Here is a 6,755-nt window from a genome sequence, read left to right as displayed (position 1 = left end):
CGTCTTCAACAAGCAATGGAAATGGAAGCCATATCAAGAGGCCGGATTAGAGGGACATTGGAGAGAGAGAGACTTTCGGGATTTGGGGATGGGGCAATTTGGGAGAGAAGAGGGAAGAAGGGTTTTGGGAGAGAAATTTTGGCGCGTGCGCGAGTTGGGGATGGGGAAATTTTGGGGAGAGAAGAGGGAAGAGGGTTTTGGGAGAGAAAATTTGCCGCTCGGATTTGGGGATGCGGGAGGTGAAAAGCCCTGTTTTGTGTTTTCTAGCGGCGGTGGCTTACCATACAGGGCCGGCCATGTAAAAACGCCCCTCATTTTACATTTACATGGGCAGTTCGTTGTGGCCACCTATGGACGTGCATCGCTGATACGCATATTTCTTGTAGTGCCACCCAGACCATCCGAGAGGCATCCCTAGGTACTATTAGGGGTTAGAGACTTTCAACCCAAGGGGCCTTGTCTACCCCTACTATTCCATATTTCTGGTGTCCCACCCTTTGCAAGGATACACAAATCATATCATCATTAATGTACTGACTTCCAATTATTTCCCATACCATACGGTATGATTGTGGGGGACTCAATTTTAACCAACCGTCATGAGCATAATCCAATGCCATATGACAATCATCATATGCAAGTGATCTCCATGCATAATCAAGATCATACCATCCACTATGTAAATATATCTTGACATTCACGATTTGTCATGTTCATAATGCATGAAGTACTACTGTATGCAAATATAATATCACATAACTCAATTAGCCCATACTCAATTTCCAAATCCTCCTCCTTAATCATGATAATTAATTTGGTCACTGTTCAGCTTTACACTAACACATACTTTTACCCACCGTCACAACTGTTAAGATCATGTCTACCTTAATTACCTTTTTTTTTTTTAGCGGGTGTCCTCATAATTACTAGTGTGGCTAAAAATCTCATTTTCTTAAGTTGATTCAACTACTAATAATTCATCCCAATTAGTTCACAGGTTAGTTCCAATTATGGTTCCATCATTTGTGTTCATCCTTACACCATTCATATCACTCATGGGGGTTAATTAGAAAGTCATTAGTTCGAGTTGTACATAGGGACCAGGGTGATGGTCCAAGCACACTTCTTATTGGGTTCATGGAAGGATGATCTTAGCTACCCTAAGTGCAGGATTGGAAGGTGTATATACTCAGTAAAACCGAGGTCTATCTAAAATTAGGGTTTCTGGTGAATTAAGAAGATTAAAAATAATAATAAATGAAAACTAAGGATCCAAGAATCCCCAATTAATAAACTCTTAATGCCAATTCATCAATCCAATATTATAACTCAGTTGGAATCAAATAAGGATTTCTTCTACATGGGATATAAAATAATTAAACCAATTTAGAATATCTAAACAAGATATGAACTTTAATTAATCAATTTCTCATGAAGATCTAAGTAATTGATTGTGGAAATTCTGAGAATTTATTGTACCTCGAGTTAACAATATATCAATGGATTTTAGAGATTAAAACTTTCACCAATACTAAGAATTCAAGCAAAACAATCTCAATTCATCATTCAAACCAAAATCCTTGAAATAAAAATAAATTAACCATAAGAAAAGGGAACAAACTAATCTAAAAAAGAAGGAAAAAAAAACTAGAACTAGAACTAGAAAAGGAAATAAGAAAACTAGAAGAAGAAGCTCCCTTTAAGCCTTCTCTCTCTGTCACGTCTTTGCTTATATAATTCCCCTATAGAGGGCCTCCCATGTGCAAGTTGCGTGGGTTCCTTGATTGCGTGGTCGCACAATAGGCTTAGCTCCAACATGTCTTCTTTCTCTTTCTTCAACTCTAAGAACTCCCCGGCCTAGGATGTGATGACTAAGGTCAGTGTATGACTCAGAGGAAGGGTATCTTTCATGAGTCCTCTCGATACCTAAGTTCCTCGAGTCAAAGTCTTCCAAGAGCTCCCAAATGTTTGAAGTGGCCAGATGAGAGGGATGAATGAGTATTTATATGCATTCACATGTGTGAAACCCCAAATCCCTCACATCTCATCAGTATTGTGTGGTCGCACAATCCTTGTTGCGTAGTTGCATTCATATGACTTCCTTTAGCCTATTGCGCAGACACGCAACAACTTTTATTACTTCCTACCTTTCTGTTAGGTTGTCCAACTATGCACATAGCACCATCAATCCATCCAAGTATTGCCCTGAGCCTTTTTACATGTTGCGCAGCCGCGTGAAACCTCCTTATTACGTGGTCTCGCAAAAGCTCCTAGTTGTGTGGTTGTGCAATTGTTTTTTTACCTCAACACCATCCTCTAGGTCAGTCTCTTTTCTAACTCTTATGCTCCTTCTTGGTTCTATTTCTTCTACATTTTCACTTTCAACAATCTTACTAGTTGAGGAAATATCAAAAGTATTAGTATCTTTACTTTCTTTATATGCAGATTTCATTTGAAAAACACTCTCAAAGAATTTTGGGTCTCTTGCCTCAATGATAGTGTTAGTATTTCAAATTTTATCCTTAGATTTTAAAACTAAGAACTATAGGTTGCACTATTTTTTGCTTATCTTATGGACACAGTTTATTATTTTAGGACCTAACTTTTTTCCTTTTTTTTTTTTTAGTTTTCAGTAGCCCTACTTTTTCTAAGCACCTCCATGCTTTAAAATATTTAAGCTAGAATGATATTTCTTCCATAGTTCATAGGGTGTCTTACCTGTAACTTTATAAGGTATCCTATTTAGAATGTGATAAGTAGAAAGGATGACTTCTCCCCACATGTTTGAGGGTAAACCAGAACTATTCAATATTACATGCATAATTTCTTTTAAAGTTCTATTTTCTCATTTTCTTATACCATTTTCTTCATGTGTACAGAGGCAGTGGTTACATGTATAATTCCATTCTTTTCAGAGCTTTCCTTAAACTGTAAGGATTCATATTCACATCCCCTATCTGTTCTAAGTCTCTTAATTTTCTTATTTAACTGATTTTCAATTTATATCTTATACTTGATAAAGAACTCCAGAGCTTCATCTTTACTTTTTAGTAGGTATACCCTATTATACTTAGAGAAGTCATTTATGAAGGTTATGTAGTATTTTTTTTTTCATTTCTAGACATGTGATTCTTAAAATCACCCAAGTCGTTATGAATCAATTCTAAAATATCGGATTCTCTAAAAGCTTATTTGAATGGTTTCTTATGGAACTTAAATTTTGCACACACTTCAAATTTGTTTGGTTCTTAATTTGAAAAATCAAGTATAAGACTTAGTTTATTCATTATTTTAAAAATATTTATATTTACATGTCCTAATCTGTTGTTCCATAAATCAAGTGAATCGATCAAGTAGAACTGTAATTCATCTTATTAAGATCAATAGAGGATACATTCGGAACAAATAGTCCATCACAACAGTAACCCTTCCTAACAAATGTCCCATTCTTAGACAGTACAAAATTTTCCAAATCAAAAACTAATTTAACACCAACTTTATTCAGGAGGGAGCCAAAAACTAGATTCTTTCTGATGTCAGGCACATACAGAACATTATTTAATTCAAGGGCCTTTCCAGAAGTGAGCTTTAAAATCACTTTTCCTTTTTTCGATTACTGAGGAGGTTCGAGAATTTTCCATAAACACTTGTTCATCCCCTACAACTTGATAGAAAGCAAACATGCTTCGATCATTACAGATGTGACGCATAGCCTCAATGTCTAATAGCCAATGCATTGTGTTGACAATGTTTACTTTAGATACCATTACAACTATTTCATCTTGTCCATATTGTTCAATCAAATTGGCCTGAGCTTGAGAAGCCTTCTTCTTTTGTCTGCACTCTCCAATATGATGTTGGGTTTGCCATAATGAAAATATTTTCTTTCTTTTTTACCATTTTTTCTTTCTTATTTTTGAGCCTACATTGTTTAACACGATGGTATGGTTTTCCACAATGAAAAAAGGTCCCTTTCAAGTATCCGCATTGATTAATAAGGTGACTTGCTTTTCCACAATGAGAATAGGGTCCTTCGATCTTTTTATTCTCCTGATTTGTTTCAACCAGGTTAGAATTTGAAAGAGTGTCGATAGCAGTTTCCTTTTGATCTCTTGTACAATTGGCTTCCTCTATTCGGATACGAATAATAATATTTTCCATGGACATCCAATTTTTCTCGTGTTTCATCTTATTTTTGTATTCTTTTCAGGAGTGAGGGAGTATTTCAATTAAAGCACCTCCAATAATGATATCGTCCATTTTCATTCCTTCTGTTATAAGCCTGTGCACTAAACTTTGATACTCAACTCTAATCGGATACAAGCTTATTATTTAACATAGAAATGTTTTTTTTTTAAAAAAGAAGAGTAAATAACATGATTTTTAGCACCAAATTCTTCTAACATATATTTTTTTAGCTAATGCAGACTAGATATCTTTAGCTCTTTCATATGTAGGATACATATCACACATTTATTAGAAATGGAATTTATGATATAGTTTTTGCAATTATGGTCATCCCTCACATCCGATTATTTATTTTCACCATATTGGAATGTATCAAATAGTACGTATAATACTTTTAGAGTATCCAAAGTGAACATCAGTTTCTATCTCCATATTTTAAAATGACATCTAGAGAAAGGTTTGATTTTAGATAGTTTAGCAACCGGGTTGACTGTAATGTTTGCCATTATTACAAATGTACGAATCAGTAGATCTACTTCAAGATTGCAGGAATTTTGGATATGTAAATTGCCAACAATGGAAATTTAGAATAAAAAATTTGTAAAAGAAATGAAAAGAAAATAGAAACTTGAGTTAGAAAGAATAGGAGAAATTATTGGAATTTAAGGCATGATAAACGTCACTCGGCTTAAAGTTAATTTGCCCTTTGGCGCACTTGGTGTATGAAGACTCTAACCATCACTGTATGTCTGACTCGATGCCATGAATGGATGCATAAGCACCCCTTCCCATAGACATGTTTGTTGGGTTTCTCCAAAGGAGGTGACTGTTTGTTTGAAATTTTAAAAGGTGACCATTCTGGTCATTTGTTGCAAAAAGAAAACCGAAATTTCAAAAGCAACAAAAAACTTTTAGACTCTAGCAAGTATACTTGCACACGCATGCACATGCGCCCCCACACACACACACACACACCTATCCAAACTCTCCTTTTATAAACTCAAAGATTTCCACTTGCCTATCCGATGTGGGACTAAATCCACACCACTATAAGATAAAAGCCTTTCATGGAGTGTGTACTAACAAGCTAATCCATATATATATATATATATATATATATAAATATATATATATATATATATATATATATATATATATATATATATATCTTAAAACAATTTAATGAATAACATGCACATGAGAAAGATGGTGTTCTCTAGCAACTGTTTTGAGATTTGTTTCGATCAAGATCCAATCCGAACTGTTCATTGGATTCCAGCTCTTCTTCAAAATCAAGAACAAATCGAGAGGAGCGTAACAACCCTTGTTGCAAACAAAAAATCTGTTAATCATTGTTATTGCCATTATGCGCAAAAAAAAAAAATTCATAATATGAAAACTTAAAACCCACCAACCAAACCCATTTAAACCTCTGATTTTATAGTCCTTGGAGCTTTACTTGATCAATCCAGACCATCTCAAAGAAATAGTTCGAAGGAAGATGCTCTAGTTACAAATCTACCATTAAAGATGGGTTTTCTTCCTTAGATTTAAGTTGAACAGTGTGATCAGCTATGGGCCTCGCTTTAAGTTAAAAACCATTGTTGAATGGCCCACCTAATGAGCATTGTATCCTTAAGGCTATCATGAAGATCACACAACCACTCGCATGCAAGCAACATCTAAAGAAATCAGTGCTGCAATCGCTTTGCACGTGGTTATAACATAGACTTGACATTGAGTTCTCTTAGACCTGACATCCTCAGGTCTGGAAGGCTATAAAATCCCTCTCCCAACTTAAAATAGGCCTTTACAATTGGAGAAAAAAAGGAAGAATGTGAGATTGCATTCGAAATTGACACACCTAATCGGGTCGGGTTGTTGAGCCATTCAGCTCAAGTGAGACCTATTTAAGTGCTTGTTGAATGATCCAGAGAGAGAAAGAAGGAAGAAGGAAGGAAGAAGGAGGAGGAAGAAGAAGAAGAAGAAGAAGAAGATGAAGAAGAGAGAGAGAGAGAGAGAGAGAGAGAGAGAGAGAGAGAGAGAAAGAAATACTGTTGAGTTGAAACTGAGTTAATTCGCTGACTCATTTGACTTTGTGATTCTAGCATCTCTTGTTGGTTTAGCCAAAGCACTCTCTGGTTGAGTCTAAGAGGGAGAAGGAAAGTAAGGGAAAAGGAAGGAGGAAGAGAGAGAGAGAGAGAGAGAGAGAGAGGAGAAGCTGGTTCATGATCAAATCGAGTTTGGGCTTAATCGAGTCTACTCCACCCAGGTTTCCACCAAGTTAAGTTGGGTCTAGCCATGCTAAGTTTTCTGATGGGTCGTTTCAATTTAATTTAGGTTGAGATTGAGTCAAGTTCACATCCAAGTCAAGACCGAGTTATTCGAGATGAGTCAATTCCTATGACTTAGATTCAATTCATTAATAATGAAATAAGTTTTTTTTTTTTTTTTTTGTGATGTGGGAAATAGAATTTCTAAAATCCTAACCTTAGATCTAGATTATAGATCAAATACCCTTAGGTTTCATGATCAAACCATAATGTTAATGCCAATTGTTGGTCTTC

The sequence above is a fragment of the Magnolia sinica genome, chromosome 1, assembly GCF_029962835.1.
Source record: "Magnolia sinica isolate HGM2019 chromosome 1, MsV1, whole genome shotgun sequence".
Taxonomy (NCBI): domain Eukaryota; kingdom Viridiplantae; phylum Streptophyta; class Magnoliopsida; order Magnoliales; family Magnoliaceae; genus Magnolia; species Magnolia sinica.
This window is presented reverse-complemented; position numbering follows the sequence as displayed.